Here is a 25,752-nt window from a genome sequence, read left to right on the forward strand (position 1 = left end):
TGTGACAGGTCTGAACTCTTTAGTTGACCAACTAAACTACAATTTTCCATTCCATCCAAGCAAATCATGATCATATAGCTGTAGTTAAAACTTCCTTTTTTTTTTCTGGATTCAACTCTCCAGATAATTTGCCTGTGTAGACACAACCTTTATAATGACAAGCCAAGAGTAGGACAAATTGTATGTCAAGTTAGAGTAGCCTAGAAGAAAAGAAGAGTAGACACAAAATGCCAAGGGTACTGCCTAAGGGCATTGAGTAAAGTTTTCCTTTAATTCTCAATGAATTAGCATCCAATTTTAGGTCTTCCCTCCCACCCCCATAGCATTCTTGGAAGCATTTCATTTTCATCAAAGGATTATTTGAGTTGTTCTTATGTAACTGGAATTGGGCCCATTAATTACATTTGGATTAAAAACAACAATTATTCTAACTTTCAAAGTGCTTTAATAGACTGTCATCAGCTCAATGAGAGCTCTGCATGCTCTCTTGTCATGGCTTAAGGACAAGTTCAGGCTGATGTATTTTCATTTCCCAATTCATCTTCACAAATGGGTAAGAGATGTCAAGTTCTGTTTTACCCAACTGTTGTTTGCTTTGACCAACATGTTTAATTATAAGATAGCCTTTCCATTTGCTTCTCTTTTTAATTCCCATCTAGGGATACCTTGAATTCAAGGCTAGCTGCTTCTGGAAATTTGGTCCAGTGACCTTGATAGAATGGAAGCTACTCATTCCTATTTTGGAAGAAGCATCACTTTACCTGGAATCAAAACATATAAGAAAAGGTCAAAATGCGAACATTTTTCAATGTTAGCATGGGTCAAAGGAAGCCTTTGTTAGCCAGAAGGTCTAGCTAGGAACTTACTTAAGGAAAAAAAGGAATAAATTTATAGCAAGTTTATTTAATCAGAGAAATACCATGGTACACTGAAGAACTGGCCTTGGAGTCTGGAAGATTTGGAATTGAGATCAACTTCAGATGCATAGGAACTGTGTGACCACAGGTGAATTGTCTACTATCTCAATGTGCCCAGTGCCTATCTCTCTAAGACAATAAGTTACAGAGCACATGCTACTCTCCAATGGTAAAAGGGATTTCTTCACTGGGAATTCCCAAGGCCAATGAAATTACAGGTCTGGGAAAAAGATACAGTGTATAAGCGCTTTTAAAATAAATAGTTAATTTATACAAAATTGAGAGTTTATTTTGGGAGCTTTTTTGTCATTTCTATTTTAACTAAGAATATAGAGTTTTTTTTTAATTATTCAGATATTTCAAGTGAAACTGATAATATCTCAGCAGCAAAACAGGGTTAGCTGCCTTTAACCCACAGTTTAACATCCCTGGGTCTAGGCTTACAAAGGACCTGGTTCATTCTTGAGATAATACTCAACATCACTCTCTTGGACTTGTTTTGCTCCCATTTCAAGTTTGCTCTGAAAAAAAAAAATCTCAGGATGTAGCTTGAATATAATTCAGGTCTATCTCTCTAAAGATGTGGGTGATAGGATCTCCATTTCCTGTATAAGCATTCAATATAGGAATACATATCTGGAATAAAATCATTTTTATTTCTGGCAAAAATCATGGAAAAAGACAAAGTAATTATAGTGTCTCATAAACTACTAATAGAATTTTCTTTCTCTTACTTTCTCCTACAGAACCCAGATTCAAAACACCACCCTCAATTTTTTACTCCCTCTAGAAGGAAAATGAACTTGGGGTTGGTAGAGAGGTAATTTACTTCCTATGGGATCTTTGATATTCAACTTATAGAGATAGGTAAAGCTCTGTTGCTTTATCACTACTGGATGGCTAATGGATCAAGATTTTACCTACCCTCCTCCTTCAAATGCCACCTGTTTTCCACTCTCTCCCTCCTGCCTCCCTTCCCCTCCCCCCTCTTAGTCAGTCACCTTCCAAGTAACTCAAGGTAAACTATGAGGTTTAAAGAAGATAAGCTTTCTCTTTTTATCAAGTGAGGAGGTTTATTGGGGAAGACAGGACAAGGATAGAGGATGAGGTAAGAGGAATGGGGTTTTCCCTGGTCTATACAAGGAGCCTTGGTTTTGAGGATATTAGAAACAATGGCAGTTCAGTCAGAGCTGTGACACAAAGTCTGTCAGGGAGTCACTAGCAGGGACAGTCAGAGAATTTGGAGGAAAATTATTTTTCTTCTTTCTTCTTTTAACCAGCCAGTTAAATATCAGTCAGTCAGCAAAAGCTTCAGGATCTTCACCATCAGCCACAAACAGCTAAAACAGTTCAAAAGACTCTCCCCACCTCCAGAAGCCACAAGGGTCTCTCAGCCTAGGACAGAAAGAAGATACATCTCCCAGTTCAGCTGTTGGTTTGGTTCCAACTGCTTCTCCTGGGAACATTCCAATGGAATGTTCCTTTTGATTGACAGATGATGTCCTTTGCATGCATTGCAGATTCTCTCTTTTACACTCCTCCACTCCAACTATTGTCTTCCCCGACTTCCTTTAAGTTCCAACTAAAATCTTTTTTTTTTAATTCCACCTTTTCCTCCCCTCCCCATACCATAGGAGGCACCATCCAGCAAAATATATAGATTAAGTCTTTTGTGTTTCCACTTTTCACTTCATTCTCTGGAAGTGAACATTCACAATTTTTTTTCTTCAAATTTTAAATCTATAGCTCTACATAATGCTTTCTTGGTTCTCCTCATCTCACTCTTCATAATCTTTAGTAGTTCTTTCCAAATTTTTAAAATTAGCCGGCTCATTTCTTACAGTGCAATAGCATTCCAACACAATCATTTGTTTAGTCATTCCCAACTCATAAACATTCCCTCAACTTCCAGTTCTTTGCTGCTACTAAGAGAGCTTCTGTGAATATTTTGGAATGTATTGGTTCTTTTCTTTTTTTCCTGACAAAAATCTCATCTTCTACAGGAAACCTTTCCTAACTTTGATTCTAGTACTTTCCCTGTTATTTTCCCCATATGTAGCTTGTTTGTGCCTATTTCTTTGCTTCTTTTTTCCCCCATTAGATTATGAGCTCCCTAAGAAAAGAGACTGTCTTTTGTCTTTTTTTTTTGTGGTCCCCTTCCCTTTTTCTTTTGTTGAGCAGAGCCTGGAATTTAGCAGGTGATTAATAAATATTTATTACTTATTAATATTAATCTTACTATTTCTATCATATTTTTGGTCCATTCTACTTTTTGACAATATCTAAGAGGCAGGAAAAGAATAAAAGTATTAGCAGAATAATCTATTATTATGGTGAATGTATGTTTCTAATTCATGCTACTGTAAATGATTCAATAATATGGCAGAGACACACTTTTTGGGATGGGCAAAGATTTTTAGATAAAAAAGAGGATTAGGTATTCCAAAGCAGAGACTAAATAGAGTTGTACAACCAAATGTACCCGAGTGGAAACCAAGGTATTATTTCCCAATTTGGGATGTCTGAATTATATTTGGCATGGAGTTAGAGGCACAAAAATTAATATCTGCCCTTGAAACAACTCTGCAATCATTGAGGTACTCTTTCAAATTCAGAAAAATGGAGTAAATTGAGAAAACAATTGTAAGTCAACAGATTGGTGGTCAACCTCCTCTCCATCCATTTAGGCTCATTTCTGATACTGACCTTATTTTCTTCTCAGACAAATTGAAATGAAAGAAGCATTGCCAGTCAGTAAAACATGATTTTGTCTCAGGCTGGGTTCATTCTGCTCATTATACAAGTTGACCAGCAATAAGGAGGAGAGAAGGAAAAAAAAATAGAATTATAACTAAGACAGAGAAAAGAGGACTTTATCCAAGAGCACCACAATTTATAGGGTGCTAATCGGACTTTCCTTAAGCATTTGGGAATAACTAGGGTAGTATTTAGTTATAAGGATGATTAGTTGGAAGTGGCAGGTACCCCATGGCAGGCAAATATCTCACTGCCAACATTATCAGCAGCAACCTCCTAGTGTTCTGAAGTCTCTTCTTGCTTCCTCTTACCTAAATTTGCTTTCAAAGGTTTATTTGAGGTTACTTTTCATGCTGCTTGCTCAAGGTGAATTCAGTTGTTTTCTCTGACCACCAGAACTGCCATAATCACTGAAAAATTCACTGTTTTTTATTCCATAAAATATAGTGTCAACAGAAACCATTTATTGAGTAAAGACTGTCAGAATTTTGAAGCTTTTGATTTTTCTCTTATTTTCTCTCACTAATAAGATTGTAGATTTAGCACTAGAGAGGATATAGAGGTCTTCCAGTCTGACTCCTTCATTTTTCAAACAAGGTAACTAAAGATGAAAGCGATTAAATAATTTGCCCAGCGTCACACAACTTAAAAGTGTCTGAGGAAGGATTTGAACTCCGGTCTTCCTAAGTCTAAACTTAGCCCTCTTTCCATTGAACCACTCATATAGAAGATATTCCATTGCCTTGATCATATAAGTACCTCCTCTTGGAATCTTTCCCCACGCCTTTATATATTTCCTTTGGTGGAATAACCAAGATGGCAGACGGCATCCTTATATGCTCCTCTATAGCCATAGATTTAGCAGGTCTGAGTAAACATGACCAGGTGACCACATTGCTTTTGCAACCCCTCTAGTTTCCAGATTCCATAGTTCTTCCCATGAAGGTTGATTTACCAGTGAGAATTTGTAGTTAAAAATAGGAAGGCTATTGATATTCATGCAAACCTACTTCCTAACCGAACCTGTAGAAGTAATAGAGCATTTATTTGGAACTATTTATCACTCTCCTCTCTGTTTTGAAACATAATGTTCATTGCTTGGAGTACCAACTGCAAGGGCATGCCTGGGGATTGAATTTGGCTCTAAGGTGACAGGGAGATTACACGACTGACTTCTCAGTCATACCTCTGCTTCAAACCAGGCGGAAAGAATAAAGCTCTCTGTTATCCTAATGGGAAGTTTGTGTGGAGAAGTCACAGTTAAAGTCCCTGCTTCTTAACCCGAGTGCATAAAACACCATTGGTGTATTAGGAAGAAGACTGATAGAATCCATTTAATTTCCTCAGTGGCCTAATGAAGAAGGCAGCAGCCAGTGAGAGAGTTCCCTGGCTAAATTTGCCAGAAAGCTCTCACCGCATTATTTCTCCAAACAGGGATGGGCATGTAATGAATCTAGACCAAGAGAAATATAGAGTTACCAAGTAGTCATTTGGAACTGAATATTCAGTCATCTAAAAAAAGAAAGGTATTTTGTTCTAACGGTGCATTCAATAAAATAAAACATACAGATATGTACCTTGCTCTTTGTTTTGGCTTCTAGAGTTAAATGTAGATAAGCGCGATGCTGAATATGGGTAATATACAAAAAATTAAAATATTTTGTTCAGTCTATTTACAGGGAAATCCCAGACTTTCAAATTAGACTTTTAATGAGGCATAGAATGATAAAATAATGAAAACGATGCCCTTACCGTAGGATCAGAGAAACAAATTTAGAAGGGATATCAGAGGCTGTTGGGGCCATCACCCACATTTTAATGATGAGAAAATGAACAATCTTCATTTAAACAATGTTTATTTAGTGTTAGAACTAATACTATTGAGGACAGAAAAAAGCATATTCCAGGAGAAGCTAAGGAATTAGCAGGGGAAAAAGTATCCTATTTCAGAAAGATATAAAATATGTGGAGACAAGGTAGGATAGTGAAATCCTGAAGAAGACCCTGGCTCAAATCCCAATTCAGCTACCACTACCTGGGTATCCTTGGGTCTCCTTTTCCTCACTATAAACCAAGGACTCCCAGAATCACAGTTTTAGAGATAGAAAGGACCCATGAGGCCAATGTATTCAAATTTCTTCATTAGGTAATTGTGAGTTAGACTCAATGGTCCCTTCCAGCCTCAGATCTTTGACTCTGTAATAAGGCCACCTTCTAAAAAGAACTTCCTGTACTTCTCCAGACTATTCATCTCTTAAACACATCCTTAGAAAAACTTTAAAAAATTATAATTCCATATTTTTTTTTGTTGGTAGTCTTTTTTCAGGCATGTCTGACTCCTGAAGACCCTATTTGGAGTTTTCTTGCCAAAGATACTGGAGAGGATTGCCATTTCCTTCTCCAGATCATTTTACAGACACCTAACTGCTCACCATTATATATAATCTGTGTTAAATGACTATTGATTGAAAATGTCCCTCATAGGAGATGGAATAAAAACAAACAAACAAACAAGATGGAAACCAAACCAAAGTTTTTCTTAGAGACACTGATGAGAGGCATAGTCTCAATCAACAAGAGGAAACATAACATTTGCTGAAAAGTCCTCTCAAAGTGGCTCCTGTTCAGTCAAAGTATTGAAGATATTCTGATAGTGAGGGATAGAAAAGGGCACGTAGGTGGCACAGTGGATAGAGTGTCCAAACTGGAGTCAGGAAGACTCTTCTTCTTGAATTCAAATCTGACTTCAGCACTTAATAGTTGTGCGATCCTGGGCAAGTCTTGTAACATTGTTTGCCTCAGTTTCCTGATCAGTAAAAATGAACTAGATCAGGAAACACATTTCAATATATTTTCCAAGAAAACCTCGAATGTGGTCACGAAGAGTCAGGTGCGACTGAGTGGCCACAAATGATAGTAAGGGAACATGGATCCCAGTCTTCCAAGTAGGCTGTGGGACAGAACTGGAGAACAGACACAATTAGACTAATAGATTGAGGTGATAACGGATACAGACTTTCTTTGGTCTTCCTGAATCTTCTAAGAATTGAGGTAAAATACACTTTACTGTACTCTTTAAGCCTGGGATTATCTCCCAAGTATAACCTTCATGAGAACTTCAAAAATGCTGATTGTAGGCAAGATTGGGGTATATATACATGCCCACAATTCTGATCTACTCCCTAGATAAAATTAAGGTCATCACGATCCCTGGGAGGTCAGGGTACCAAGCAACAGCGAGCATCGGCAGGGAAGTGAGACTACCGAGAACCTCTTGGTTTAATCAGCAAAGGTATGGATATATAACTGATGGCAAACAACATTATTGGGGGCCTAGAAATGGGTTTCAATGGTACAGTAAGCTAAGAAGGTGAAAACAGGTCAAAGTTGTGCCAAGATGTGAAAATCTTAGAAAAGGTGATGGGCAATATGGGTATGGAGCAATATGATTTCTGGCTAATGTCAAGAGAAGCATGATGGCATTATATATCAAATGTGGATTTTCAGTAAACATTTTATAAGATTCAATAACATTGAGAAAAATCATTCCAATAGAAGGGAGCAAATAAAATGAATATAAATAGCATTTTTCCTCCTGACTGCTAAGTAGGGCATTACATAATTCATTATGAGAGCCTCTTTTATAATCCACATAAATGAGTTTTATGACAATTGCAAATCAGAGGTATGGGAGAAATATTGCAATCTGAATCAAAATAATTTTTAACCTTAAGATCTGGTTTAGTCGCTGATCATTTAAATTTATTATCCTGTGGGCTCATGAGAATGCAGAGCATGTGCCAGTCAGAAAACATTAGGAAGAGAAGAAAATCTTGGAAAGTGTGGTAGACTCTTTGCTGGGTTGAGGGTAAAGAAGTGACTCTAATCATTGGTTTAAGGACAGAGAGAGGACATCAGTACAAAGCCGTCATCTCTTGCCAATGGAGCACCTTGATTAGACACAGTATGAAATCATTTGGCTAGATGAAGAATTTTACTGCCCCAGGGGGTTACAGATTAGTACAGTGTGTAGGATAGCAGGTTATGAGAGGAAAAGAGATGAGAAAAAGCTAAGGGACAACAGCAATTGGATTGTTCTGATTGGTTATAAAATTAGGAGACACATTGAAAGGACAATAAACATATGAATTATGTTTCAAGGGATTTGAAACGAAAGTAATAACAAGGACTGAGAAGGAAACAGGACCTTGAGGTTGAGATTAATCAAAACTGATCAAGGCTCTCTGACATGACATTTCTTTTCTGTTGTCAAAGAATTTGTTTTTAGACCTTCCTATCAGAGTTGGTGGTTGAGTTTAAATCAGGACAAATTACTGACAACCTCAGATCTGGGGCTTCTTGTTAGTCTCTAAGATTGGGAAAGAGGAGGAAATGGACATGGCATGATTTATGGCAAAGCCTATCAGAATCCTTGAATACTAAAAGATAGAGTCGGTCAGTGTAACACAGTGGCAAAGAGGAATATGTTTGAATTCAGAGGACTTGAGTTTGAATTTGAACTCTTTTATTACCAGACTCACTTTAACTCTCCCGAGTCTCAGTTTCTTCAACTGTAAAATGAGCATTTGGAAAAAAAAAAAAGATTAAATTTAAATTCATTTTTAGCTCTAAATCTATGATCATCAGTAATGACATTTTGAAATTCATTGGTCTCTGCTTCTCTTAAAGAACCTATAAGTTATATATTTACTTATATAGTGAGGTATACCTTATGGGAAGATTAAGTTCTAAAGCCTTTATGTAAGGCAAAACCAGCATATACTCAAAAATTATAGTTAGAAATTCCTTTAATCACTTATAAAGTACAGTGAAGAATATTTAAATAGATGTACCTAGGAGAGGTTAAGGAACTCTTTATAAATAGGAAATGTCTAATTAAAAATCTGTTACCCTTAAAAAAGAACTACATTTCCCAGGAGCCCACTGACTTCCTTTCATTACATACTTCCTGTAGACAGAGGATATTAGTGAGTGGGCAGTTCTCTTAGGCCTCTTTCTTGGGCTTGCAGCCAGCATGATGGTAGTGGTGAGCTAAGCTGGGGGGATTTTAAATGGACTAATCAGCCATGGGCATGTGGTCTTTATTTTGTATCCTCTTTATAGCTTGATTTCTAATGATCATTAATAAATCCCTTTAAATATAACATTTTATTGTTTGGGATATAATTTTAATTTTTACAGAAGTTTGTATAAGTAAATAAGGGCCTGAGCTGCTTGCCCTGGAAACAATTGAATACAAATTTAATTTTTCATAAGCCCAGCTGGAACACTGATCAAGAGAGATCATGAGTATCAGTGTTCATTTTTATTGCCTAAATTATATATATGTGTGTGTATATATATACATATATATATATGTATATATATTCTAAATGAGGGTCCTATGCTTACTTGAGGACATTGATTCATTCATTCATAGAGTAAAATGACAATGGATTCATACTTTTAAATCTCTTTCTCTGTCTCATATGAGATAGAATTAAATCCATATAAACTAAGTATCCATAAAAGGTTACTCTGAAATTTTATTTATGTGCTTATATGTGTGTGTAGAGTATTAATTCTGTGAAAAACTATGAGATACCTGGACACCTTCTGGTATATCCCCAAACCAAAGGTGAGAGTCTTTGTTTGAATATTTATTTAATATGACTGTTATGCCAACAGGAGGGCAGAAAGAAATTCCCACTGAGGGAAAAACAACAGATGGAAAGGTGAGACTATTCTTTACAAAGCCTCTCAGGAAGGTTATGTCTACGTGACACAAGGTGTTAGGAGTGAAAGGTAAATATTTAGTCAGAGATCACAAATGACCTCCATGTGTGTTCTAGAGCGTAGATGCAAAATACCAGAGGGAAAAATCATATAGATTTTCAAGAAAGTAATTCTTCCAGTTTTTTTCATGGATGATTTAGGATGGTGGTTAACCCCAAACTCTGGTAAAATTGACATTTGTTGGCTAGTCTTAAAATTAGTTGTTATATACATCTGGGTAATGATGCTCAGTCTTTGACACATTAAGCAGAGATTATTTTCTTATTAACAGGACTATGAGATGTGTCAACCCCAAGCATGAAGGGCATGTAATTATTGGCTGTGAGTTTTTCTAATTGTTCATTTCCATTTTTTCCCCACTCTACAAGAGCCTTTGGACAAATGCTACTGTTAAGCTAAGTGATAATCACTACATTTTAGACCAAAGCTGCTATAGTGAGAAAATCCCCAAACCTCTTAAGTGATGAGTTACATACCCACAAACTCTATACCAGTGGATCAGTTAATTTCTTTACCAATCATTCAGCCCAATTCATAAATGTATAAGCTCCTGGAAGAGGATGTTAGCCATGTCTCATCTACCCGTATAGCTCTTGCTTCAGTCATGTCTAACTCTTCATAACCCCATTTAGGGTTTTCTTGGCAAAGAGTGCTTGGTCATTTCCTTCTCCAGATCATTTCACAGATGGAGAACTGACACCAATAGGGTTAGGTGACTTGTCCAGGGTCACACAGCGAATCAGTGTCTAAGACTGGATTTGAACTCAGGGAGCTGAGTCTTTCTGACTTCAAGGTCAGTGCTCTATCCCCTGTGCCACCTAGCTGAACAGTCTTTCTGACCTAACCCAAGCTAATTTGAATATGTTTTAACCCTCTAAAAAATAACTACTATTTGTACAATACTTAAAATTGTTTTTTGAACTTCAAGAAAAATGAAGATCTGTGCAAACAACCATCTTCATACACAAAAGATAATTGTTTGCATGGTGTTTTCATGATTAGAATATACTCTCCTGGAGGGCAGAGACAGGGTTGATTTTTTTAAAAATTTTTCTATCATTACTCCTAGAAGATGATGGAGAAGATCTTGTATCCTCGAAACGTGGGCAGATCCATGATATAAGGGGGTGTCATAGATTTTGTAAGAGATGGTTCTCTCTGTTTGATTGTTCATTAACAAGACAGACTGTACCCCAAAGAACTTAGAAATTGGCTGTTGCTTTTTTTTTTAAAGGTTTAAGGTTAAAGAAGTGGTAAGCAGGAATAGCAGAGGCAACCTGGTCCAAAAGGACTTAGCTTCTACCTCAAACCACAGAGATTTCTTATAATATCACAGCTGTCTTCACATAGTCTTCAAATATACCATATGGGTGATGAAATAATTTAAAAGGAATAGCCAAGAAGAAAATAAAACTATTAATTGAATATGGTATACTCTAGCAAAATGAGAGAGGTCTCAACAGTATTCAAATTATTATTGAACCATTTGGTGCATCTCTAATAAAAACCTTTATCCTTTAGCCCCCTGGTGCCTGCTTAGGCAAATTAACTCTTTTATATGTAGATCAAAAGAAAATGGTATGTTATAATGAAATGATCCTATGGGGGACTGTAAACCTCCCTTCTAACAGCTTGGATAGCGGCGTTGTGTGCTTTCTCCATCTTGCTAATCCAAGAACATTTCTTTTACAGGGCATGTGTTTTAGGAAAGTCTCTGAGGATTGTGCACTTGTGATGTACAAGACCAAGAAGAATTGAAGACTCTGCTCAGAGATGAATACCAAGTTTAGTTGGCCCTTAAAGAATCTCAATTTGTTCTATATTTTTCTATACCTGTATCTATCTTTATATGAGCTATATCTATGTTTAAATATACTTATATAAATATAGATATAAATGGAGAGATCTACCTCTCTGCAGATTTAGATATACAGATGCACACATGCATACATATTTATTCAGTGATACAATCATATAATTCACTTATATAATTATGTATATAATTATAGAATATGTAGATTCTGGCATTATATAGTCTTGGGGAGGTGGAGAAACATATTTTTTGGTAATTCTAATTTTAGAACAGTACCATAGAAAGAACTCAAAATAAAGAAGTCAATTAGAACTTTTCCCTGCCCATCATTTTCTTTTTTAAAAAATTATTTGTGATACTATTTTTCATTTCTTTTCTAATTTCAGAAGCCATGTGGTATAGAGAGGTGGCTGTGAAGTCAGGAAGACCAGGATTCAGGTTTTGGGTCTAAGACATGCTAGTTGCTCATCCCTGGGTAAGTCTTATTTTTTCCTGCACATGCCAACTCTTTAAGATAATAACAAAGAAGGTGCTGACTTGTATTCTAACTTTAAGGCTTTTTGATCCACTGTCTGTGACTTTCTTGGATAAAAGTAAACAACCCCAAATAAATAATCCTAAAGTTCTGCCTCTAAAAGAATTTTTTCAGATTGGTTATTTGTATTTAAATAGACACTAACTCCAGTTTGAGGTTGGGTGGTACCAGTGACTAATGGGAACATTTAAATGGAATATATCCTTTTCTTAGATTCTTTCCAAGAGTCACTTGGGATGCTTTGCTCTACCTAGTGGCAACATTTTGTTCATTTCTACCTTGGATGAAGATAATACAACCAGTTCTACCCCTAGCCACCCCTCCTTTTAATGAAATCATTTTACATTTTTAGAGGGCAAGGAGTAGTGTAATTAGATCATTGTGCTAGGTGGCACAATGGATATAATACCAATTATGGAATTAGGAAAACAAATTTTTCTGAGTTAAAATTCATCTTTAGATTCTTACTAGCTGTGTTCCCTGGTCAAGTCACTTAATCCTATTTGCCACAATTATCTCATCTGTAAAGTGATAGTGAAGGAGATAGTAAATGGCTCCAATATCTCTGCCAAGAAGCCCCCAATGGGATCAGGAAAGTCAGACATGACTGAAATATGACCATTCAAGATGTTGGTTATTCATGTTGTAAATCTATATTTTTATTTGCTTCATTTTATTTTTATTTTTTTCTTCAATTCAGCATATGTATTAATCATCTACCCTGTGCTAAGGATACAAAGATGAGAAGGAAAAAAGTTCTTGTCCTCCAGGAATATCCAATCTTTTTAAAGGAGTTTTCATTCCACTACTTCAAGAAATGATACTTTCAAAGATTCACCAAAGTACTTGTTTTTCAAGAAAAATGTTATGTCCTGTCCTAACCAAGAACACATGGATTATAGGGTCATACATCTCAAATTTGTTAAGGATCAATCTCTACCTCCCCCTTCTTCAGTCTCCTTTGTTTTTTCCCCTTAATTGCTTTCTGAGCTAAGCCTAGAAGGATTCAATGAGACAAATATGAGAAGGAGAATAGCTAATATTTATATAGACCAGCACTATGCTAAGCACTTTACAAATATTATTTCATTTGAACCTCGCATTGATCCTGTGAGGTAAGGGGATATCACTATCCCCTTCTTTTATCCCCATCTTAAAATAAAAAACAACAAAAAAAACCCTTACATTCTGTCTTGGAATTTACATTAAAAATCAGTTCCAAGGTAGAAGAGTGGCAAGGGTTGTAAGATGAGAAATAAAGTAATCCTTAATGATGTTTTCATCAATTGTTGTTGGGATTAATTGACTTGCCCAGGATCACATAGCTAGGAAGTGTCTGAGGTTAGATTTGAACTTAGGAAGATAAGTCTTCCTGACTCTTCTCCTGGTACTTTATTCAGCTGTCTGGGAAGAGGGGAGACAAGATAGATGGAGGAAATACTCACAACTCAGTTGGCTTGGTTGGTTTTCATGGAAGTCTTTAGTTGTTGCTCAGTAATATGTATGGGATGGATCTGTTTTATAGAAATTTGGAGGTTATAAATACAGTCACCCATCCAGGTTGCCCCTGAACTCACGCCTGGCTGCTAATATCTAGCACTTTTCTACAGACACGTCCTGAGACCAGCACTTTTCACTTTTCCAGCTTGGTGGGAGATAGGGAAGCTTATGCCCTTCCAATATGGCCTCGGTAAAGTCAAAAGCACCATCAAGAGATAGTAGAGGAGGCCCAGAGAGAAGAAAGATGTTTCTTGAGAAAATAGATTCCAGTTAGAGGGGACATAAAGACCAAAAAGCCTGCTGGAATTCCCATCCTTTCATCTCTACTGAGGCAAACTACAGATCATGTTGTACTTGTAAATAAATGGCAGAATTGAGAAAGAAACAGGGCATCTGATATAAGAATGAATCATTTTGGGAATGAAAATGACAGACTCCACTTTTCTACTTCTTACCAGAACTTAAAAATTGACTTACGTCAGTCACCACCTCCTCTTGGAAAAGGACCATTGACTATTCCTAAAACTATTTTTTAAAATGTAAATGAAAATAAACGAAGCGGGGATTTTAGCCAATAATTGCATTGTCGGGAATAAGCTCTGGGAGCTTTATCAAAAGGAAAATGAAAGAGAACTATCCATTCATTTTGCAATAGCATTATTTCTAATTTAAAAAAAAGAAGAAGAAGAAGCAATCTCGAACAATAGAGCAATGATGAAATAAATTGTGGTCCATTAATGTAATGGAATACTATAATGTCATTAAGACCAACTACTTTGAGGGATACAAAGAAGTCAGGAAAGACCTTTGTGAGATAATGCAAAACAAAAAAAAAAAATCCAAAAGCAAAGCCAGAAGAATAGAATACACATCAAATAAAACTATATAAGAGGAAAAAGGAAATGGGAAAGAAACTGGGAAAACTAAGAGGGAAGGATTAACAAATTATTAAATTTCATATTTTGAAATTAATTGATTTAAATGTAAATAGTTGCAAAGTAATTTCAATTAGGTATTGTCATTGTCTAACATGATCATTATAAATCCATTTTTAAAATGGGCTTTCAGTGATTGAGGCATTTTCCTAGAAGCCACAGAGTCTAAAAGTGTGAATATCTTTATTCTCTGAACTAAAAGCAAAAACGTGACTAATCAGAAAACATAATTCAATATGAGGAACCAGCAAGGAATACCAGAAAGGGAAACGACTTTTGAATGAGAGGACTTGTATTTGAATTCTAAGCCTTTTACTTCCTAGCTGTGTGACACTGGGAAAGTCACACTCTGGGTCTCAGTTTCCTCATATATTAAATAAGGGCAGGGGAGGTAGAACTATCTGGTTTCCAAGATACTTTCTGGTTCTAGGTCTATAATCTGCATCATCTTGTGAATCCTGACTTAACTAATTGACATCTTTTCTCACCTTAAGTGCATCAATTAACCACTCTTTAATTTTATGCTATACCAAATGAAGAAAGTTGGGATAGATGCCCTCTAAGGTCTCATTCAGGATAAAATCTATAATTTTATGACCAAAACAAAACAAAACACAAAAACCAACTACAGATACTCTTTGGATAAAAGTAGATTTAGATCTGGAAAGCTCATCAAAAGCCATATCCAATTCCTTTATTAAATAAGTAGGGAAACTGAGGCAGAAAGATTCAGTGACCTGCCCTGGGTCACAGAGGGAGTAAGTTGCAAAAGTGAAATTGGAATCCTTTGTCTTCAAAATCATTGCTTTCGTAACTGTACTGTTCAGAGACTGTCCCCTGGACTCCCTCTTGGCTTTTCTCCACCAGAGTAAAAGGTTTCTAGTTTCTGAATCTTCACCATGATGATTATTCTTAAGTCTAATGAGAGACTATGGCAGGGAAACTTAGTCTCATCTTCAGTCTTACTTTTGTAATTAAGGAGAACAAATAACAAAAAAGGTAATCCTTGGGGGATGGTGGACAGAATGATCTACTAAGCAAAGAAACTTCTAGACACCAATCCATAGCCTACCATCAAGCCTTTTCTACTTATACGGTCCCAAGATTGAAAAGTTTCTTTTTTCTAAACTCTTAGCCCTTCAGTGATCATTTATCCTTCCTGGGAAAACACTTTGAGAAAGGTAATTAGCAGCCAGTAATTGATCTCTTTTTGGCTTGGTGAGTACAAGGGGGTCACTAGTTCATTCTCTGTGAAGTACAACTTCTCTTAAGTGGTAGTCCATAACCGTTTCTCCCATTTCTTTAACGTCAGCAAATTGCTTAACCTTGAGGTTAGCTGCAGTGTGAGCCTCTCTCTCTAGAGCATGGCCATGAGCTCCATTTTTGCAAGGCACAGGCTGTAGCAGAAATATCTTGCCCTAAAGATGACGCCAAGTCTCAAGGGAAATGAGGATGTTGCTTAAAGTTTCACCTTGAGGTTGGAGAAAATTCTCAATGAACTCTTTAAGATGGTGGATGGCGTAACTGGCTTGCCAGTCATCTGATAAAATCAGTCTCTTAAATATATTTCTAATGTGGAACAGGAACTAGAGACAATCCAATTAGAAACAAAAATACTCAATGATCAGTTCCTCTCTTTCTCTCTCTCCTCTGCCTTGGACCCTGCTATTGTTGCCCTCCTTCCCTCTCTTAGAATCGCTGAGATTTTTCCAAGCTCAGCTCAAAAGTCTGGGACCTTCCCTGATCCCCTTAATAACTAGTACCCTATCCACAAAATGACCTTTCATTTGCTTATATATAATTGGTGTTTACTCATATGTGTCACTTTTGTTTCCCCTCATAGAATGTGTACAGAGTACAGAGATCATATTTGTTTTAGTGTATTTATTTTGTTGTTCTGATTTACATTTCTTGGCTTGGCCATTCTCAAGGGCAAGGGAAGATTTCGTTTTGTCTCTGTATCCTCAATGCTTGGCACGATATCTGGGGCATAAAGGTAGCTAATAAATACTATCACTTGATTCCCAGCTCATCTGGATGGAGAAGGGACAGCTCATTTTGTTCTTTGTGATAGGGAAGTGCTAGAGCATTCTCCAGAGAGCCAATCATTAAATTTTCAACATGAACATTTACATCTCAGAAATCAACACTCATTATCATTTACGGCTTGATTTCTTTTTCTCTTGATTGTCTAGGTTTCAGAACAGATGTAGAAAATGTTAATAATGGAGATTAAATTTGGAAGTACATCATTTGATTGTTCAGAGAACCAGTTGTCAGACCAATACCAAGGCTTTTTTGTTAATGCACATAGGCAGCACCTATCTTGTGCTTATTAATTGATTGATCATGTACATGTATCGAACTATCACAGAAAAAAAGGAGAATTAAATTATTGAAAGAATGGCAAGGCAACTTTCTGTACTGATAAACTTTGAGATTCCAAAAACAACAACAACAAAAAGCCCAAGCCCATGAGAAATGTGATAAAAACTTTTGCCCATTTCTAAAACAGAGGGTGCTTACATTCCAATAATATTTCATTAAATTTGTGTGTAACCTGAATCCCAAAGACTATTGGTATGGGATGCCCCTCCTCATTGGTAGAGATCTATAATCCTGAATGAAAGGTATGCCAGAGTAGTTGAGAGTGGGAGGGAAGACAGATCCTTTCTCTTCAGTCTCTTCATTTTCTTTGGAGTCTGCAATCACTTTAGGTGATTCTGGCTTTTGTCTCTGAGAGGGGAAAGGAAAAATCCCCTTGGATTGCTAAAAGGAAAAATAAGACCTTAGAATGAAGATGACATGAGAGGAACTAATAGCCTCCATCATGTTCCTATTCTCAGCTTGCTACACTGGAGACACTGGGGAATTTCCCCTTGGGTAAGATCTGAGGGGTTCTCTCCCTCTCTCTGTCTCTCTCTGTCTCTGTCTCTGTCTCTGTCTCTGTCTCTCTCTCCTCTCTCTCCCCCTCTTTCTGTCTCTCTCATTCTCTCTCTCTCTCTCTCTCTCTCTCTCTCTCATACCCCATGAAATTCCAAATCTGTGGAGAAGTCTGGAGCCCCAGCCCAGGAAATTGTAGTCTGGTCTTGGGACAAGGAGTTAATTCACACTTTGGGGTGGTTGATAGTACTAAGTACTAAGCACTGATCTTTTTGCCTAAAGCTCAGGGCAGGTCCAAGACAGGACAATCAAGGGTGTGCCTGATTGGATCAAGTACACAGTGACATCAAAAACTTGAGACTAAGCTTGAGGCTAGAATTTGACCAATCAATTACCTGATCAAGATCAGAGTGAGATCAAAAGCTTACACCTAAGTCCAAGGCAAGTCTTTAAGCTATCAGCTATTAACCAGAATCCTACTATATGTTGTTTATAAGAAACACATTTGAGGCAGGGTGACACAGATGCAGTTTCAAGGTAAAAGGTATCAGCTATGTTCACCTAATTTATTTATGATTTCACTATTTGTATTTGTCATTTACTCATTTTGAATTTGTCTTGGTATAGGATGTAAGCTTTTGATCCAAACCTAATTTTTCCCAAACTCTTTCCCAGTTTTCTCACAGTTTTTGTCAAATACTGAGTTCTTGTCCCAAAAGCCTGGCTCTTTGGGTTTATCAGACACTAGCTTGCAGAAGTTATTTATTGCTAGTCTATTACACTGATCCTCTCTTCTGTCTCTTAGCCAATATCATATTGTTTTGATGGCCACTGCTTTATAGTACAGTTTAAGATTTGGTACTGCTAGGCCCCCATCCTTCACATTTTTTAAAAATTATTTCCCTTGATATTCTCGATCTCTTGTTCTTCCAGATGAACTTTGTTATATATATTTTTTTCTAATTCAAAAAAACATCTTTTGGTGGATAGTTATGGCACTGAATAAGTAGATTAATTTGGGTAGGATTGTCATTTTTATTATGTTAGTTCATCCTACCCATGAGCAATTAATGTTTTTCTAATTATTTAGATCTAGTTTTGTTTGAAGTATTTTGTAGTTGTGTTCATATAATTCTTGTGTATGTCTTGGTTTGGAGGAAAGGTTCAGTTTGGAGGGGTGATTAAAGGTCTTCCCAAAAATGAAGGTGCCAATAAAATATATACAGTATTAGTAAAATATAATAAAAGCAGCCATCAGAAGGGAATAAAATAACTCACACATATGGCAACCAAAATGACATAGTAGATAGATGACTAGAAATTAATTTAGTCTTGTCTTGGACACATATTGACTATGAGGCCTCAATCAAGTCACTTCACCTCTTAGTGAGGTCTCATCAACTCTCTAAAGCTATAACCAGTGTGACCTTGGTCAGGTCACTTAATTTAGCTGTGCCTCAGGTTTTTTATATGCAAAATGATAGTTGGATTATATAGACCTCTAAATTCCCTTCTATCTCTTAATCTATGATTTTATGATGATAAATCGCAGACCAGTTGCCAATCTGCATTAGTAGAATGAGTCTCCATATAAACATATATAATCATATAAAAAACCCACTAAAAAGTCAGAGGCAATATGCATTTATTAAATATCTATTATGTGCCAGGCACTGTTCTAATCTCTGGAGTAAAAAAGAAAGACACAAAATAGCTCCTATCCTCAAGGAGCTCATGATCTAATGGGGGAAGAAACCCCTTGACAGAAGACACCAATGAATAATTTTAAAAAAAATATACTAATGGAATTATAGTTTTAGAAGCCCTAGTACCAAATCTCTATTTTATCTCTGCCTTCTTTCTATCTCTTTTAAATGAGAGAGAGAGAGAGAGAGAGATGGGGGGAGACAACAGGGAGGAGACAGAGAGAGAGAGAGAGAGAGAGAGAGAGAGGGGAGAGAGACAGAGAGAGAACAAGTCAATCTCATTTACTTATGGAAACTGTGATTGAATCTCAAAAGACACTTAAGTATTTGGGACAAGATCATGTCTGGCTACAAATTATATTAGCCATCATTTTCCTTAGATTTGTTTTCAAAAACAACTTAAAATTCTTCCAAGCATAAGTACAGAACTAATTTACCCTCTGCAAAATCTGAACTCTTGAATTTTTTTTTTTTAAGGGAATGTCATTTTATGTCGCAAATGGGCTCACATCAGGCACCATTTCCATCAAGTTTAAGATGGTGACCCTTTCCTTTCAAACTGCTCCTGATGGTTAATCAGCCAATCAAGAAAGACTTCAGTCCTAATTAAAGCTTAGGGGGGAAAATGTAAATAAGTATAATGGACAGAATGGAGACAATCATACCCTCATCGGAAAATTAAAAATAGAAGTAAATGAGAGGAAAATGTTTATTGCTTATTTGCATCTTCAGAGGGCATATACAGTCATTTCTGCTGCATTGCTTATCATGAGTGTTAATAATGAGCTCCAGTGTAATTAACCATTAAATCAAGAAAATGCCCTATGCTTGGCTGATGAGGGGCTTAAATAATACTGTCTTCTCAAGTATGAAATCAAGTCTTTCCCTAAAGTCAACCAGCACTCTGTTTTCTTGTCCCTACCAAAATGTCTTCCTTCAGTGGCATATTTTCATTTTACTCAGTTGCTTTCAGATAAACCTGGGAAAATTTGTATATGTTGATGCATAATAAAATGAGCAGAACCAGGAGAACAAATTATATTCCAACAACACAATTTTGGAAACTACCAACCTGATCTGAAAATCGAAAATCTTACAGGTCTTAGGAACTCAGGAAAGAGTCTAAATATGGGTCTGGTGATGGTCTAGCCAGACAACTCACAGAAGTTCATCACTAGACTGACCACAGAACAATGCTTTGGGGGAATTATAGTAACTATTGAAGATTGATTTATAGATTAATTACAGTCTCCACTAGTTGAAGAAGGGCTTACCACAAAGTATATAAAGTTCTTCAAAAGTGTGTGAAATAATCACAGAACATATTGGGACAATTAATTTCTTTTAGATTGCTAAATGGAACCTAATTGTATTATTTTATTTTTTAAAATGGGATATATTTGTCAGACTAGTATTTATTCAATTCTTATTATGTAAAAATTCACTCAACACATTTACACAATGGATTTTTTAATATTGTTAAATTGAGTCTGATTGTATTATTTTAGATTTTTTAAATGAGATATGTCAGTTAACAGGCATTTATTAAGCACTTACTATGTTTTAGGAACTGTGCTAATTACTGGGGATATAAAGAAAACCTGTAGATTCAATGGACAATCGAAAACTTTGTTTAGTCATAAATATGAAGGTCTGTATATGTGTGAAAAAGCATCTATTATGTGCTTACTATGTGCCAGGCACTGTGCTAAGTAGTGGTTAAACCAATACATAAGCACAATAATCTCTTCTCTTAAGGTGTTCATAATGCTAAAGGTTCATATTATTAGTCTTTCTTTTAATGGAATAATACTAGTACCAGCCCTCTGATATTATCTCCAATTTACCCTGTATAATTCTTGTATGCACATAATTTTTTGTATGTTGTCTCTACATCCTTAAAATGTGAGCTCTTTGACACTGGCAGGGACCAGTTTTGCTTTTTAATTTTTTTAATATCCCTTTTTATATCCTTTGCATTTAGCATTTAGCATTTAGCAAAGAACTTGGCATATATTAGCAAATTAGCAAATGCTTGTTGACTAACTTTAGCACCATCAGTGAAGGTTGAGACATAGTGAAGAAAGGGCATATGTGGGGCAAAGTCCATAAGAAGATAACAGAATGGCATAGTGGTTAATGTACTCTGGAATAACCAGTTGGATCATTGAATATGACTCCTAATTTCCATTAAGGAATGTTAGAAAAATAAGTCAATAAGAAGTAGAAATCAAAAGAAACTCAATAAGGTTAAACTGTTTATATTCTTATGTGGGAAGTTGATGCATGCAACTCTAAGAACTTTATCATTTCTAGGGAAGTTAGATGAATATATATAAACAGAGGGAATGAATGTGAATCGATTATGTTGGGATCCTCTAAAATAACAGCTGGGTGAGAAAAAGGCATAAACTGAAGAAGAGCGATGGGAATAGAAGAATGGAGAATATTATCTTACATAAAAGAGGTGATCAAGAAAGAGATTATATAATGGAAAGGGTTGGGAATGTGGTGCAGTGGCAATTCTTTTTTTTTTTTTAACCCTCACCTTCTGTCTTGGAATCAATACTGTGTATTGGGTCCAAGGCAGAAGAATGGTAAGGGCTAGACAATGGGAGTTAAGTGACTTGCCCAGGGTCACACAGCTGGGAAGAGTCTGAGGCCAGATTTGAACCTAGGACTTCCTGTCTCTAGGCCTGGCTCTCAATTCACCGAGCTACCCAACTTCTCCCTGCAGTGGCAATTCTTGAACTTCACTTATCTAAGTTAGTCAAGAGAGGAAAACATATATATAGAGAGAGATATGGATATAGATAAATACACACAATTAGCTATTAAAATTTATCTTATTCAATGGGGAAGTGTGAGGGTGAAAGAAGATAAAAATAAGGAAAGAATAATAAAAAGGAGAATGGATAAAAGAAGCAGTGTTTAGAAACAAAACAGATTTTAGAGGAGGAAGAAGATCAAAGAAGAGAATTAGGACTATTAGGAAGGAGGATGGAAAGAAATGCACAGTAAATAAGTATAACTATGACTGTAAATGGTATGAATTCCCCTATAAAACAGAAGCAGGTAGCCAAATGGATTAGAAACCAGAATCCAAAAATATATTGTTTATAAGAAATATACTTGAACAAGAGAAACATATACAGAGTAAAAATAAGGAGCTAGAACAGCATCTATCATGTTTTACCTGGAGTAAAAAAGACAGGAATAGTAATAATGATCCTAGACAAAGAAATAGCAAAAACAGACAATTAAAAGTGATAAACAAGGAAACTATATCTTGCTGAAAAGGTACTATAGACAACAAAGTAATATACTTTGTTGTATAGTAATAATATATAATAAAGTATATATATTATGTAATAATATATAATAAAGTAATAAACATACATCCACCAAATAGCATAACAAATTCTTAACAGAAAAGTTAAATGAGTTATTGGAAGACTTAGTAAAACTATATGAGTGGGGCACATTAAATTTCTTGTCATAAAGCTAGATAAATCTAACCATAAAAAACCAAGTTAAGAAGATGAAAAGAATTTTAGAAAAGTTAGATATGATAGATGTCTGGATAAAATTGAGTGAGAAGAGAAAGGAGTACAACTGTTTTTAAGGACTCAAAAGAGCCTTTCTTTAAAATGATAAGCAAGATCTATCTAAAACCAAAAGTAAGCAGTATATGTAATGGGAATAAAGACTAGAAGTCCTTCCAATAAGATCAGAGATGAAGCAAAGATTCCCATTATCACTACTCTGCTTTAATGTTTCATTAGGAATGCTACCGACAGCACTAAGATAAGAAAAAAGAAATTCAAGGGTTTAAAAGAAGGAACAAGGAAACAAAACTCACACTCTTTTTAGATGATAGGGCTGTATACTTAGAAATACTAATGAATAAATTTTAAAAGCTAGTTGAAACAATTAACAATTTTAGAAATTACCAGGAAAGGAAATCCACATAAATCATCAATATTTCTACATTCTACAAACAAAACCCAGCACCAAGAGATAAAAAGAGAAATTCCATTTAAAATAACAGTAGGAATTGTTTTTGGTGGGAAGATGGCTAAGTAGAGCATAAAGATTCTTCAGCTATACCCCACAAAAAAAACAAAAATTACTCCACTGAATCAATACTAAAAGTGGCAAAATCCATACAGGAGTTGGGAATGAAGCTAAAAAGTTAAGGACAACTTGGGAGGAAGACTTCTGACTTCCTTAGTCACAGATGCAAAACCTTGGAGCAGGAACAGAGCACATAAAGTGGAATCAACAACATTCCACCTCATCTTCTTTGCTGAGCCCCAGAGTTTCCATCCCTGAAGATGCCATTGTATGGGGGAGGGCAGCAGATGACCCTTGGGACAACAGTGTCTTCTGTGATCCCTCCTGGTCCACAGCTGGAGACTGAAGGAGTGGAACATGGAGTCTGCAGTGCCAGGCCCTGGGAGCAGGAACTCAAGTCTTGTTGCTAGCAGGCAGGGGTGTGTGTGGGGAACAAACACAAACAAAAACACCTGAAATCTCAAGACAGCATGCTAGGAGCTTTGAAATTCCATTAAAAAGCCAATAAGTGAGTCTATTGGTCTGGTGGCTAAAATTAAAATAACATTAAATTAAAAAAATAACAAAGGAGAAATAACCCAACTATTGATAGTGATTATAGAGACAGAGAAGATCTTGGCTCAATCTCAGTGTAAAACACAGTAAAAACATCTACTTGAAAAATAGCAAAGAAATACAATAAATGGTCACAAGCTCACAAAGAGCTTTGGGAAGAGCATTAAAAAATTTTCAAAATTCAAATGAGAAAGATAGAGGAAAAATCAGAAAAAAAAGATCAATTCAAGAAAATGAAGAAAATTATGAAAGAAAAATCACCCAAATAGAAAGGAGATCTAGAAACTTGCAGTAAAAGAATAATTCATTAAGAACAAGAATTAGACAATGATAAGCTAATGATTTCCTAAGACAACAAGAAATAATGAAGCAAAATCAAAAGAATGAAATAATGGAAGAGAATCTAAAACATTTTATCACAAAAATATCTCACCAGGAAAGATCAAAGAGAGAGAATATAAGAATAGTTTGACACTCAGAAAGTCATGATAAAAAAGTTTAGACACCATACTCCAAGTCTGGAGAAGTACAGGAAATTCTTTATAGAAGGTGGCCTTATTATAGAGTCAAAGATCTGAGGCTGGAAGGGACCATTGAGTCTAACTCGCAATTACCTAATGAAGAAATTGGAATACATTGGCCTCTTGGGACCTTTCTATCTCTAAAACTGTGATTCCAGGAGCCCTTGGTTTATAGTGAGGAAAAGGAGACCCAAGGATACCCAGGTAGTAGGTAGCTGAATTGGGATTTGAGCCAGGGTCTTCTTCCGGATTTCACTATCCTACCTTGTCTCTACATATTTTATATTTTTCTGAAATAGAATACTTTTTCCCCTGCTAATTCCTTAGCTTCTCCTGGAATACCCTTTTTTTTCTGTCCTCAATAGTATTAATTCTAACACTAAATAAAGATTGTTTAAATGAAGACTGTTCATTTTCTCATCATTAAAATGTGGGTGATGGCCCCAACGGCCTCTGATATCCCTTCTAAATTTGTTTCTCTGATCCTACGGTAAGGGCATCATTTTCATTATTTTATCATTCCATGCCTCATTAGAAGTCTAAATTGAAAGTCTGGGATTTCCCTGTAAATAGACTGAACAAAATATTTTAATTTTTTGTATATCAAACATATTATTAGAAATGACAAACATAGGTATAAAGAAATAAAAGAAATATATGAACAGATGAAAAGAGAAGAAAAGAAAATAATAATACATACTATGATTACAGTTTTAAAAGTACCAGCCACAACATCAAGAAAAAAATAGTAAAGTAACAAATCCAAAGGGCACTTAAAAGCAGAGGGTGCTTTAATTAGTACACATATATAATTTACGTATTTTAAACAAATTACAAACAACATGGAATTTGTGTTATTACACATAATTATTTTGCATTTATTTAAATTTCTTTTATTGGTGGTGGTAGTGCTTACTAAGTATCTAATAAAACAAACAAACAAAAAATATAAGTGTAGACAAGGTAAAAAATTTGGGACTTTATCTGCCCAGACTAATCCAGGAAATACAATGAACAGAGTTACAGAATACTGTTTATTCCGGTAATGACAGATCCAAATAATTATTAAAATATTAATTCCTCATGGACAGGCCAAGCCAAAATAATAAAAATGATAATTCTACCTAAATTAGTTTACTTATTCAGGGGCATACTAATCAAACTACTGAAGAATTATTTCACAGAGCTAGAAAAAGTAATAAAATTTATTTGAAAGAACAAAAGGTCAAGAACATGAAGGGAATAAAAATAAAATGTGAAGGAAGATGGCCTAGAAATACCAGATTTTAAATTATGTTCCAAAGAAATAATCATGGATTAGGTACAAAATACACAGTAACTGATGATTATCATAATCTAGTGTTTGATAAAACCAAAGATTCAAGCTTTGAGAGGGCAAAGTCCCATTTGACAAAAATTTCTGGGTAAATTGGGAAGAAGTTTGGCAGAATATAAGCATAGGTTACATCTTACACTGTATACCAAAATAAGTAAAATGAAAATAAAAGAAATAAAGTGTAATATAAGTAAATCAAGGGAGTGTGGGAAAATTTATTTGCCACATCTATGGATAAGGGAAGAGTTAAAAACCAAACAAGAGATAAAGAAGATCAGAGTATAAAATCTATAATTTTGATTATATATGAAATTAAAAATCCTTTTGTACAAACAAAAACTAGTGCAATCAAAATTCAAAGGAAAGTTTGAAACTGGGGAATAATTCTTACAGTAAATTCCTCTGGAAAAAAATCTCATCT

At 35.6% G+C, this 25,752-nt stretch overlaps 1 long non-coding RNA gene across 2 annotated transcripts in view; it reads right to left on the reverse strand.

Annotated features, from left to right (window-relative positions):
* Positions 1-242: 242 nt before the first annotated feature.
* Positions 243-25,752, reverse strand: part of LOC103099963 (uncharacterized) — a 56,669-nt gene continuing 31,159 nt past the window's right edge. Inside the window, exons 4-5 of one of the 2 annotated variants that reach the window (XR_008914239.1) lie at positions 13,264-13,332; positions 243-761 (exon numbers count right to left, since the gene is read on the reverse strand). This is a non-coding gene — a long non-coding RNA (uncharacterized LOC103099963). The remainder of the gene's footprint in view (positions 762-13,263; positions 13,333-25,752) is intronic. The other variant, XR_008914238.1, reaches the window with a different exon arrangement.

The sequence above is a fragment of the Monodelphis domestica genome, chromosome 8 (assembly GCF_027887165.1).
Source record: "Monodelphis domestica isolate mMonDom1 chromosome 8, mMonDom1.pri, whole genome shotgun sequence".
NCBI lineage: Eukaryota > Metazoa > Chordata > Mammalia > Didelphimorphia > Didelphidae > Monodelphis > Monodelphis domestica.